Below are 13,192 nucleotides of genomic sequence, written 5' to 3' on the forward strand. Positions count from 1 at the left end.
TGGTCGCTATATCCATCAGAGCTCTTTTGACTTCTATATCTCTGTGATAAACTACACACCCATGAGACTTTGCCATCAAGACTTCCACACATGGTCACTACAGGAGGTATTGATCCTAAATTTCTCTTCCAAATACATCAGCATTTGACTGAATGTGAGATGGTTATTTTCCTCTTAACAAGCAGGTAGTCTTTGACATGGCAATATAAATAGATGTAGATGTAAATATAAAGTGGTATGTGGATATTTATTTAGCTATATATTAAAATAAAAGCAGAATAAGATGACAAAAAAATTGAAAAGAGAAAATCAAAGAAAATATACAAGGAAAATGTCAACAGAAATGCAGGTTTATCTATATTATTATAAAAAATTAAATTCATGGTAAAAACTACTACATAATAAAATGGGAATATTTATTGAATAATATGAACATGAATATTAATAGTTCATTATACATTAAGGACATTAACCTGTATATAAAATATATATTCTAATTATTTTTCTCAGTCATTTGTCTTTTGTCTTCACTTATTGCGTAGTTTTTGCTTGTACTGAAAAGGGATTTTAAAAAATAAGTTCTATAAAGTAAAATTTATCAAATTTTCTGATACTGCATTTTGAATCATCAGAGGGAATCTTTTTTCTTTCACCCAAGTTGTAGAGAAAATGAAAATAAGGACCAAATAGAAATTAACCACATCATTTACCTACAGGCCCGTGAGTGAAAAGAGTGTGTATGGAAGAGGGTATGTGTGCCTATGAGTGAAACTTACTGTATTTTTAACTTGTGGAACCATGATATTACTTAAGTATTCAAAAAATCAAAATTAAATCAATGAGAAAAGGGAAAATCCTAAATTTTGGGGGGTTTTTTTGGAACTTGGCTGGTACGGGGATCTGAACCCTTGACCCTGAGTGTTACAAGGTGACACTCTAACCAATTGAGCTACCCAGACAGCAAAAATCCTAAAATTTAATAGAAATCCAAACAAATAAATCTAACTGTATTTTACATGTGTAATAAAACCAACTGAATGGGAGGAAAGACTCAAATAATCCAAGTAATTTTTTTAGTTCTATACACCTAGAGGCATTGATACCTGATAGTAATAAGATTTGGCTTCAAAATACTCTTTTCTTTAAAAAAAAAAAAAAAAAAACTTCTTGGCTAAATGGTTGATTTCCAGGCTGATGTTAGAAAAATCCAAGATTGGTCTGGAATAACTTATGCTCAAAAATAAGCAAGCATTCGCAAAACACAAAGATGGTAGCATGTCAAAAGGACAGAGCAGCCAGCCTGGAGGTGTTCCCATTGGTTTAATGCAGGATATTTTCAATATCAAAATTGTCACCACCCATAAGATTAAAGTGACTCATGTGCCTCCTGATGAGATAAACTGAGATGGTCACAATGTCAATAATGAAGCAACTTCAAAATTCATAACTTGAGTTGAATCATGTAGAAACATAGATATGGGTATGTTTGTGCTGGTGTGGAGGTGTGTATATGAGAAAGGATAAGAAGGAGACCAGATGTGTCCAAACACTAAAAATTGATAATTTGGTGAAGTGTGTACAAAATTTTTGTACTGTTTTTGCAACTTTTCTATAGGAGTGAAATTATTTTTTAAAAAATGTAAAAAATAAAATAAGTGTAAGAAATTGATATATCTTCAACTTTAAAAAATTTAACAAATTTTGTATATCATCATATGTTAACAAACCAAATAGACCTAATTAATTAACTGCATCATAGAGGATTTGAGTAAATAACCCAACTAGCAAGCCTTGTGTGTGTGTGCGTGTGTGCGTGCATGTGTGTGTGTGTGTGTGTGTGTGTGTGATTTGTGCTTAAAAGGATATGGTTTGTGTTTAGCAGATTCACAGAGAGAAGACAATAATTACAGAAAAGATAAATATAGAATAGATTTGGAGCCCTAACATATGAATTATAGGATTTCTAGGAGAACAATAATAGTGAAAAAGAGAGTCATGGAAGCCATGATAAAATTATAAAAGACTTTGAAACAGAAAGAGACAAAGATGAAGAAAAGGGTAGAGAAGAATACCCATGTAAGATTAATACCTCTATCCATCTGTTCATAGTTTAATGGAAAACGATGGATTTGGAAAGTATAATAATTTCCAGTGGAAATTTTTTAAGTACTAAACTATCTCAGCAAAGCTAGAATTTGGGTGCTTAGGATGAAGAGGGAAGGAAAAACATTCCAAAGTTCTCATCAGAGAATAGAGAGAAGTAGAGGGGAGAGGAGGTGCATGAAAGTCTACTAAATGTCTCCTCTTTTCCTGGAGGGAAGATAGGAGGCAGCAAACTGAGTCTTCAAGGCAGAAACAGTGAAGCTTGTGGAGGAAAGAAATTGGTATTTTGCTTTCAAACAATAGTAGATTCATATGCCCCTAATTATATGAGCACAGAAATGGAATGTCATTAGTAGAATGCAAAAACCATGTTAGAACTTCCAATTAAACAAGGATAATCAAATAGGGAAAACATGGGAATAAAAAAAGAAAAGAAAAGAAAAGAATTCTGTGCAAGAAGTAATGCAGACTTTAATTTTTAGTAATATGGCAGACTAAACATTCTGAAAAAACTATTCCATATAACACTAAAAGTACTTGGGAATAGATAATTTACATTATTGGATGGACCTACAAGAAATTAAATTCAGAGAGGTCAGGAATAAGGCAGGATCATCAAACCTGAGAGTTCGGGAGCACCAAAGCCACCAGAGAGCCTGCGGCATCCATGAAGACAAGTGGCCTAGAGATGCCCACTGAGGGGATACAGCGAGGAACAATGAACCATCCCAGAATGGGGGGCAAGTACTTATAATAAACAAACAGTTTAATTTAGCATAAAATGTATAAATTAGAAGAAAAACATTTTTAACACTTAGACCAATATTACTCGGAATATAGAATATTCTACTATGAGTAACACAATGGCAATATCAACTACTTTGCCTCAGTGCACAGTTATGAAATGCTCTACATCGTGTCCCAGCTTAGAACCACTGAGTCAGTGGACCTCCTCCCTTCAGTGTGTTGTGGCAAAGAGAAGACTGACAGCTACTGTTCTTGGGGAGTTTCATGAATGATTGCAAGACTTCCTTTCCTTGGTACTGATTCTTCCTGCTTGAGCCACCGTATTAAATTGTTTTCCATATACCATAAAAAGATACCTTTCAAAATTAAAAATAATTACAATATCTTAATAATGAAGTTTGAAGTAACTGGGTAAGAATTAGAATTATGAAATAAAACCAATGAAATAAAGTGAAAACATAAAACAAGAAACTAAAAAGTTAAGTAAAATTAAATAATAAATAGCATAACACAAGAAATAATGAAGGTTAAACTGTGCAAAAGAGTCAAAATAACTAGTAGCAAACATAATAAGGGGCTGGCCCGGTGGCGCACTGCTACAGTGCGCCGCTTGGGAGCGTGGCGGCGCTCCCGCCGAGGGTTTGGATCCCACATACAGACCGGTTCCCGCTCACTGGCTGAGCGAGGTGCGGGCGCAGCACCGAGGGTTGCGATCCGTTGCCGGACACGAAAAAAGACAAAAAGGAAAAAAAAAAACGTAATAAAATAAAAATAAGAATAAAAGTGAATTGTAAAATAAACCAGGGAAAGAAATAAAAGAAATCAAAAAGAGTTAAAATTATAAAAGAATCATTATTGAAATAATAAATCATGAAAAAGAAAATAGAACAAATTGGACAAAAATGAAAAAGATAAGAAATTTGATTGGAAAACATAATGTTAAAAAAAAAGTTAGAGGAAAAAGGTATATGGGAATTCTCTGTCTTTTCAGCTTAATTTTGCTGTAAACCTAAAACTGTTCTAAAAAATAAAGTCTATATTTTGAAAATTTAAAAAAAACTTGAAAAAACTTTTAATAAGTTCAAAGCCATGTAAAACAGAATAAAATATGCTAAAACAATGCAGTGGGGAAAAGCTATAACTTATTTTAAATAGAATTAATATATCCTGAATAAAAATAATTGGCTGTGACGAAAAAAGATGTGACATAATCCCTTATCAACTCTTTAATCACATTTCCAATCTCTTCTAAAAGAATTGTTCTCCAAGTGTTCCTCTTACTTAGTCAATTTTGAAAATTTGTATTTTTCTAAAAAATTACCTCTTTCCTCCAGATTACAAAAATATTTCTATAGAGCAGGACACTCTTTTCATATATAAATGCAAGTTAAAATTTCGAGTTTATTTATGTTCTTTTCCAGATCTTGCTAGCTCTTATTGTTCTCTAATACTCTGAACTTTCCTAAAGAAGAACCCCTTAGAGGCATTTCCTTTTGGCTCCTGGAGACTTGCTGCAACATTCTTTGGATTCTAGTCTAGTAAAATCCCTGTCGAGGGATTAAGAACATTTAGGAATTTGCTATATTTTGGAGGATGTGTACTATAAGGTATGGGAAGTCACAAATGATTGGCAAAATTGGTATACAGATGTTGGTCACATTCACAGTGTGGGAACATTTACAGCATTTATTAGGGACACTAGAAACTATTTTGCTAGACAAACACAAGAAAAGTCAAATGCCGGAAGAGGATCTTAAAGAGACATCTCCAAACATTCACCATTCACTGCCCCTCTTGAAAATCATTTTTAATATTAAAAAAAAAAATTTAGGAGATGTGAGTTGTTACGGTGAAAGGAGGAGGGCCTTAGTGTGTAAAAGGTTTATCTTCAAATGGGGATTTTGTATTTCCTGTTTCTGTTTTGCAAAGAATCAGCGCAATGTCAATGATGTCATGTAGTTAATGATGCCAATATGACTCAAGTTACTCTACATTTTCTGTTTTACAGGAACCTCAGGAAACCTGTAGTTATCAAGGGAGTGATAATAGTGGTAACAATATTATGCTGAACAAAGCTGTGTTATTAAGCAAGTAGTAACACCAACAACTACTACAAAATGCTTTATTTGAAAGCAAACTCTCGATCTCCAATGGAAGTTTTAAAATCCTTAATGGCAATGTACTATCTAATCAGTGTTCTGTGTTGCCTTAGGTTGAATGTCCCCCAAAGCTTAATCCCCACTGTAACTGTCGAGGGTGGGAAATCCTATTTTGGTAATTGAAAGGTGGGGCCTTGAAGAGGTGATTACTTTCATGGTTTAATGGTGGTTGTGAGCATGGTTCTGAGGGATTTAAAAGGAGAACACATGTCTCTCTCTCTGCTCCACCATTTTCTGCCATATGAGACCCCTGCAGTGCTGTAAAGCCACCACCAATAAAAACCCTCATTAGATGTGTTCCTTGAACTTTGGACTTCCCAGCCTCTGAAATGGTAAGCAATAAGTTTCATGTTTCTACAGATTACCCAGTTTCAAGTATTTTGTTATAAGCAACAGAAATGGACTAATACATGTGTATTCAGTTACAATGACTCATTAAATAAGACCAGCAATGTTAAAAACATTTGTTTATTTGGAAATTATTTGGAAACTCTTTATAGCTCAGCTCTGGTTCTTTTATCAGCTTACTATTTGAATACAGAAGAAAAAAAGAAGATTATTTTATTAATTCCTGTTCCCCATGTAAACAATCAGACATTTGGGTAAACTGACATGCAAACACACATGACAGAACTACTAAAGCCCCCCTGTTAGAGCACAGGGTATAAGCTACCTGAAATGCCTCCATGCATTTTAGTAGTAAGGGAGAATATCTGATGCAGAAAAAAGTGAATAGGTTATAGGAAATTTAGTTTCTAAAAGAATTTTAATCACCAAGTGGCAAAATATCAGTTGATTGTAACTAGCCTTTGTATTTTCCCCTGAAAAACTGTGAACATTACATTTAGAGGATAGGAAAGTCCCTGCCCATTACTGGAAAATTTTTCTAATAACCAGAAAATATACCTCACTGAAAGACAACACGTCATCTAAATATAAACTAGTGATTTATTAGCATGTTAATCATATTAATTTGCTTTGCTTTCTGTGTAATAGAAGAGTACTTAGCTCTGTGGAAAACATCTGGGAACTTCCCACAACCCTGCTGGAAGAAGAAGGAAGGAAAGTCCCAGACTAAATTCTCCTGCAGAGAAATGAGAAGTGAGCTCCTAAAAAGTTTTTATTGACTTTAAAAAACAGAGTATCATGAAATTTCCTATATACCCAAGTTTGAGACTGCAACTATTTATTAGGTCCTCCCCAACTTTGCCCCGAGGCTGAGATTTTTCTTTTAATTATAGAGATTACTCTTAGTGGTGGGACCTGAATTGGCCACGAAGCACTATCCCTGTCTTTAATTTCGTCACTCATTTCTAGTTACTGAAAATCCGACATTAGAATGTCATGGTCAGATTGGTTAGTGCAGCCTTGGATTCTTACAGAAAGAGTTTGCTGCACTGAATTTACTTTGGTTAATCATCTAGCAAGCACCCACTGAAGTCTACTACGTGCGAGGCACTGGCCTACACATAGTGAATACAGCCTGAAGGATAAGGATAAAGTTCATGTTTTAAGAATTACCTCTTAGAATAACAGAGCTTCCCTTATATTCCCAATCATTAATTTTAATGGAAGAAATTGAATTTTTTAAAAAAGAATAACCAATTCTGCCATTCATTGAATGTCCCCCCAGAACTTAGTCCCCACTGTGACAGTGTAAAGAGAGTGGGAAGTCCTATTATGGTAATTGAAATGTGAGGTCTTGAAGAGGTGGTTAGATTGTAGGACCATGCCATAGTAAATGGATTAATAGTGGTGATCAGGGGCGTGGTTCGGAGGGCTTTAAAAGGAGACCTCATGAGAAGTTCTCTCTCTCTGCTCTGCTATTTTCTGCCACGTGAGATCCCTGGGACACTGTGCCCACCACCAAAACCCTCACCAGATGGGTTCTTCTCAGCCTCTGAAACTGTAAGCAATTTTGTTTTCTTATAAATCATCCAGTCCAAGTATTTCTGTTATAAGCAACAGAAACAGACTAATATAAAAGCATTAGATATTTATTTAGCTCCATTCATAGGCAAGGCTCTGATGAGGATAAAATCATACACTCGGAGACATATGATGGTATAAGCGAAATGACATACATGGAAATTAATAGACGACTCTGAATTTGTACAACTTACCCTGGCAATATATATATATATATATATATATATTTTTTTTTCCTACTTCCAAAAAAGGAGGAATGGAGCTCCTCTTCTTTCTTTTACCTTCCACGCTGGCTCTGCACTGGGTCTTGTTTTTATTGCTCCCCCTGTGACTTGCTATCTCACAATTCCTTTCTATTTCTAGGGCTTCATGTTATTATATTATTATCACCATTATAATCCTGGCATTTTGCCTTGTGCCTGGTGCAAAGAATATGCTTAATATTTTTTTAAAAAATGAATGAAGGCAACAAATTTAAAGAGAGAGAAATTTACAAAACTTATAGCTTAGAACTCCAAGCAAGTTCTTTATTTTTTTCCAACTTTTTAAAATCCTTCCTTATTTATTTAATTTATTTTTTGTATTATTTTTATTTATACACATTTATGGAGTACAGAGTTGACTATCAGTATGTGTATACAGTATGTGATGATCAAGTGAATATTATTAATATGCTCATCATTACCCAAGCAAGTTCTTTAAAAGTGGCAATGGTAAGCAACAGTTTTTAAGATAATATTTTGATGGAATGGTTTTTGATAGTATTATTAGAAACATTTAGAAGAAGCAGCGTGAAAGTGACAACTTGATGTGTTAATCTCTATTTCTGTATCTGTATCTATAGTCACTCACTAAAGGAGTGTGACTGTCCTTCCAAAATGACACAGACCCCCACCCTCTGGTTTACTCCCCACACATTAGAACCTGGTAAATCTTCCAAAGTTCTTACAGCATAAGACATAAGCAAAATAGAAAAAGAAAGAAAGAAAAAAGGACAAATTTTGAAACCCCTGACTGGATTAAAATTTTATTCCTTCAAGTTAATAAAATTAGAATACTCCATTTATTTTGTAGGATTATTGTAAGGATAGGATTGATAAGATAAAAGATATTTTATTTTCACTGGTCCATCAGTTGTATTAAAAGTATCATGTGCTTTATCTCCCTCTCTGGGAGATTGAAGGGCAATACTTTTTGTCTGGTTAATTAAAAAATAATGTGTCACTTATTGACCTATGTGTCATGATATGATGACGTTCTACATGCATTGTTTTATTATCTCAGTAATCTTGTGAGGAAGCTACGTTTATGTCCATTTGATAGATAGGGATGGAGCCTCAGCAACAGTAAAGTGAATTGTCCAGGGTAATACAGTGAGGACTTGATAAAGATAATCAAATGAAATAATACTTTACCTAGTATGTCGTGGGTACTTAACAAAGCTTAGGTGCAAATAAGTAACTCAATCATTCAGGCCGAGTCTTGCTCTTTAGTCCTAATTCTGAGAGTCTTTGCTCTTAGATTTTATACCTAAAAGGATATTCATCAAATGCTCTAAGCCCAGGAGTAAGCTTAAAGAGATAATCAAGGTAAAAAAATAAATAGTTCATAGGCTTAAAGAAAGACTTAGCATCAGTGTATTTTTCCAGGCTAGTTTCTACTTGTATATTCAAACCCTAAGTCTTTCTTCATTGTCTTGAAAGCTGTCTAGATTTATGACCTAGGAGTTTTAAAAACTCACATATTAGGCGATAAATATATTCTAGAATTGAGTCTATTTTAAACTTTTAACCAAAAAGTTCACCTGTTAAATGTCATAAACTCTGCTGTTAGACTGAAAATTCACAATGTATTTGATGGTGGGGTGCCGCCTCAGAATTCAACAGAAATACCCGGAGAGCTGGGAAAGAACTTTTCTCCAGTCCTTAGTGTACTCCAAGTGCCCAAATCAAAGAAGAAATGAAAATTTTGGAATTTAGCTTCAGAGCAAACTCATCAGATCACGTGCCAAAGATCTAAATCTAAATACATAGAGGGCAAGGAGGTGGTTACTTGAGTCTAGAGATCAGAACTGCTTAGGGGAAGGGTCTCTCAGCAGAGCCACTAGCATCTGAAAAGCTGAACATTAGCACTTGAAAAGCTGAACAGGACTGGATTTACAATCAGATTAGATAGGGTGGGAGGAACTAAAGTTTACTCACAAATTTCCCACAGGGTGGAGTCTGAGCAGAAGTTCTTTGAATTTCTTACCTACAGTCTGACATATAAATTTGCAAGGAATTCTTGAGAGGTTCCTTGAGAGGCTCTGGAGCTGTGGACCCCCTTGGATCCTAACCGGTAAGCAGAATGCACTGATATACACTCTGTACACAAATATACACTCGGTGCTTTTTCCAAATGAAAATTCTCTCTGCTACAAGCCTTATAGTGCCTTAAAGCTGTCTTTTGCTCATTTCTTCTTTTTTTCCAAATTATCTTCATAAACAAAAATGACATAACCTCCCTAGAGCCCCCCCACCTTTAAAAATGGGTTAGATGAAGATATCTTTACCCATGTAATGATGCATGGTCACATTTGACAAATTAAAGTTAATCCTGTAGTTACCTGAGTTTAAATGGTAAGATTAGATCAAAATCCGTATGAGGAAAATGTATCTTTGAAAACCTTTAAGTCTTCTATTTCCTGGTAACTCTAGTTGTGTTATATTATTAGTCACATTAAATATTTATTTAGAGAAGTGAAAATGTCTATTTCTTGAGCAGATTTTCTTCCTCTTTCATTTCATGAAACATTTGCCTAAAAACAGAAATTCGATACAGTTTTTTTCTGCTTTATAGCGAATGGTTTCCTTTTTTCTTTTCTTGCTTTGAGGAGGGTGGCGTGTTATTTACATAGCAACATTGGAGCAAATGCATTGATTCTTTTTTTTTTTTTTTTTAATGTGAAGCTCAGTAATTCATATCCTATATACAAAATACACAGTTGTAGCAAAGTGATGTCAGTCATTTCTCAATGATATACTTAAAGAAGCTTGCTCTGTGTATTTATATTAAATAAGATTTTCTTTCATTATCAATGAAAAGCAATGTGCTTTCTCTCTCTATGTATATTTGTAATCAGGTTCTAAACTTTGAGCCCATACATGTACTTTGCTCATTTCAGGCATGCAAACTGAAACTGTGTAAAGATTAACTCTTGGGTACTCACAGTTTTTTTGTTTGGTTTTGTTTTGTATTTTGCTTGGACAAACTTTATACTCAGTCATTTATTTAACTTTTTAATCTTAGACCAGTGGGTGATTAGGAGATCCTGAATTCTATACTTCTCATAAAAGCATTCAGTTTTGGATGATTATAAAAATTTAAGCTTTAAAGTTTTAGCTGTCTGAAAAAAATTGTGAAGGCACAATTTACAAAATCTCAAAAGCTAAATTGAGGGCAAAATGGCAATCTCTGTCAGAAGGTACTGTTATTAAAATATATTGTAAAAGTATCTTTTATCTTCTTGTAAAGAACGTCATTAATGTCATTTGATCCTAACCATGATCTCCTGAAGAAAGTAAAATTTCACTTTATTTTACATAACATTGATGCACAGAGAGGTTTGGTGACTTGCTTGAGACCATATGGTGTGTATGTCCACCTTTTTAATAAAATTAAGACTAAATATATGAAGCATAAAATTTGGAGTTTTTTTTTTAACTTGGATTTAATTTCTTTATTTTAAAATACGAGTGTGTTAATTTACTTACAAATGATAAACCTAAACAAAGCATAAAATTATGGCTTGTGGAGTACTAATTGTTTTAGCTGGTGGGGTAAATACAGAATTAAGCAGCAATTAGTATGAGCTAATAAATTGCTTCCTTGGGCTGAAAGCACTGTGTTTTCCTGGTAACTAAGTTTGCAGTGGTGTTGGAGGCTGTGCATAGTGGTGGGGTGGGGTGGGGTGCACTCTATCAGGTGAAGCTCATATCATTATCTAGGAACATAAAGGATGGCAATTGGGAAAGGAAGAGACCAAATAAGTAGCAGAATGTAAATTGAGAGTACAAGAAGAACGTCTGTTTTACTGGCATTGATAACACTCAGACACGCAACTCTTTGTTGTCTAATACTGTGTGTTGGTAGGGTAAAGGGGGGAGGGGATAAAAGAAAAATAATTGAATTGAGATTCTAGATCTTCTCTGTTAGTTTTGGTCCACAGGAGTCTTAGGCTTTAAGCATCGTCTGTGAGTTTAAAAATGTCAAATGTGTCTTGTGATTTCATATTCCCCTAAGCTACAGACTCAAATATTCAATGACCAACTTGACATTTCTACCTGGATGTTCAATATGTATCTGAAACTTAATATGTCCTAAATGTAGCTCTGATTTCCCCCTCCAAATTTTTCATCCCAGGGTATTTCTTATTTCTTCACTTTTCACAAGTTTGCTCAGACCTCAAAGCCAGAAGTAATCCCCTTTTCTGTTCTCATCAGCAATAACCTGTCAGCCCATTCTATCTACCTTTTTTCCAAAATATATCATAAATCCATACTCTTCTCTCTACCTTTCCCCTCACTGTCAAATTTACTCCAACATTCTTTCTCCCCTGAACTACTGTAATAGCCTTAATTTGTCTCTCTTTTTCAACTCTTTAAATAATCACAGAGCAAAGTGATTTTTCTTTAATGTAAAATTATATCACTTTCCTACTCAAAATTTTCCAATGGTTTCCCATTAAACTTTAGAAAAATATCCAACCCCCTTTCAGGCCTTCAAAGTTCTCCATGACTAACTTCTGCCTCTGCCTGTTTCACATCATAATTGATCATCACTCCCCCTCCCCCACTCCCCTAGTGCATTTTTTGAGCAGGCCAAGCCCTTCTTAGGACCTTTGCACTTACTGCCATCTTCCAGGTCTTCACATGGTTGACTCCATAACATGATTCAGAAATGTTCATTTGTCTCTTCCTCACAGAGATGCACTTGGCTTCTCCTAAGGTAGCTCTTTTACACTTCAGTTATTCTGTCTCATTACTGGGCTCTGTATCCTCATAGTTCTTGAAACTGTCTAAAATTACATTATTTATTTTTGCATTCTTCCACTAAAAAGTAAACTGTGCATGAATTGATATGTATATGCTGTATTAGTTAGGGTTCTCCAGAGAGCCAGAACCAACAGGATATGTATATAAATACATAATAAGGGATTTATTAGGGGAATTGGCTCAAGCAGTTGTGAAGGCTGAGGAGTCCCATGATAGGCCATCTGCAAATGATGTCCTATCATTTGTCCAGTACCATGGCTCAGTTCAAGTATGGAAGCCTCTGAAATGGGGAAGCCAGTGGTGTGATTCTCAGTCCAAGACCAAAGGCCTGAGAGCCAGATGTGCTGCTGGTATAACTCCTGGAACCCCAAGATTGAAGAGTCTTGATTTTGGATGTCCACCGACAGGAGAAAAGAGTATATCCCAGCTCCAGCAGATGAGAAGGAGATTCACCTTTCATCAATTTTTATTCTCTCCGGGGAATTGGATGGTGCCCATCCATACCAAGGGTGAATCCTTCCCACCTAGTCCACTCAGGCTCATATGCTAATCTCTTCTGGAAACATTCTCACAGACACACCTGAAAAGCTTTACCAGGTTTCTAGGTATTCCTTAATCTAATCAAGCTGACACCTAAAATTAACCATCACATGAACTATCTTATACACTGCTATTCCACCAGCGCTGGAAGCCACACAGTACGTGCTCAGTAAGGATTTGTTGAAAGAATAAGTACATGCAGAAATGTACAAATGAAGTCAGAAAAATTTTAATATGTAAATCAAGCTAGCCTGAGGAAAAATTTTTTTTTCCTCTAATACTATTCTTGTTCAATTTTATAAAAACAAAACTTAGGGGAAATAGAAATATAAAACAAACAAACTTGGGTGAAGTTTAAAAATCTGTGAATGAAAATCTGTGAATAAATCTCCTCTTCAGAAAGATTGTTTTCTTTTTTAAAAAGTGGGGGCCGGCCCGGTGGCACACTGGATAAGTGCGCCGCTTGGGAAGCGCGGCGGCGCTCCCGCCCGAGGGTTCGGATCCCACATACAGACCGGTTCCCGCTCACTGGCTGAGCGTGGCGCGGGAGCAACACCGAGGGTTGCAATCCCGTTGCCAGTCCCCGGTCCGGTACGGGGGCAACACTGAGGGTTGTGATCCGTTGCCGGACACGGAAAAAAGACAAAAGACAAAAAAAAAAAAAAAAAAAGGGGGGAAATT

General features: G+C 35.3%; 1 protein-coding gene across 1 annotated transcript in view; it reads left to right on the plus strand.

The window, feature by feature from the left end:
* Positions 1-9,212: 9,212 nt before the first annotated feature.
* Positions 9,213-13,192, plus strand: part of KYNU (kynureninase) — a 124,074-nt gene continuing 120,094 nt past the window's right edge. Inside the window, exon 1 of the mRNA XM_008584924.1 lies at positions 9,213-9,275. The gene's annotated coding sequence lies outside the window, so the exon portion shown is untranslated. The remainder of the gene's footprint in view (positions 9,276-13,192) is intronic.

Source organism: Galeopterus variegatus, unplaced genomic scaffold (genome assembly GCF_000696425.1).
Source record: "Galeopterus variegatus unplaced genomic scaffold, G_variegatus-3.0.2 Scaffold3406, whole genome shotgun sequence".
Classification (NCBI taxonomy): Eukaryota; Metazoa; Chordata; class Mammalia; order Dermoptera; family Cynocephalidae; genus Galeopterus; species Galeopterus variegatus.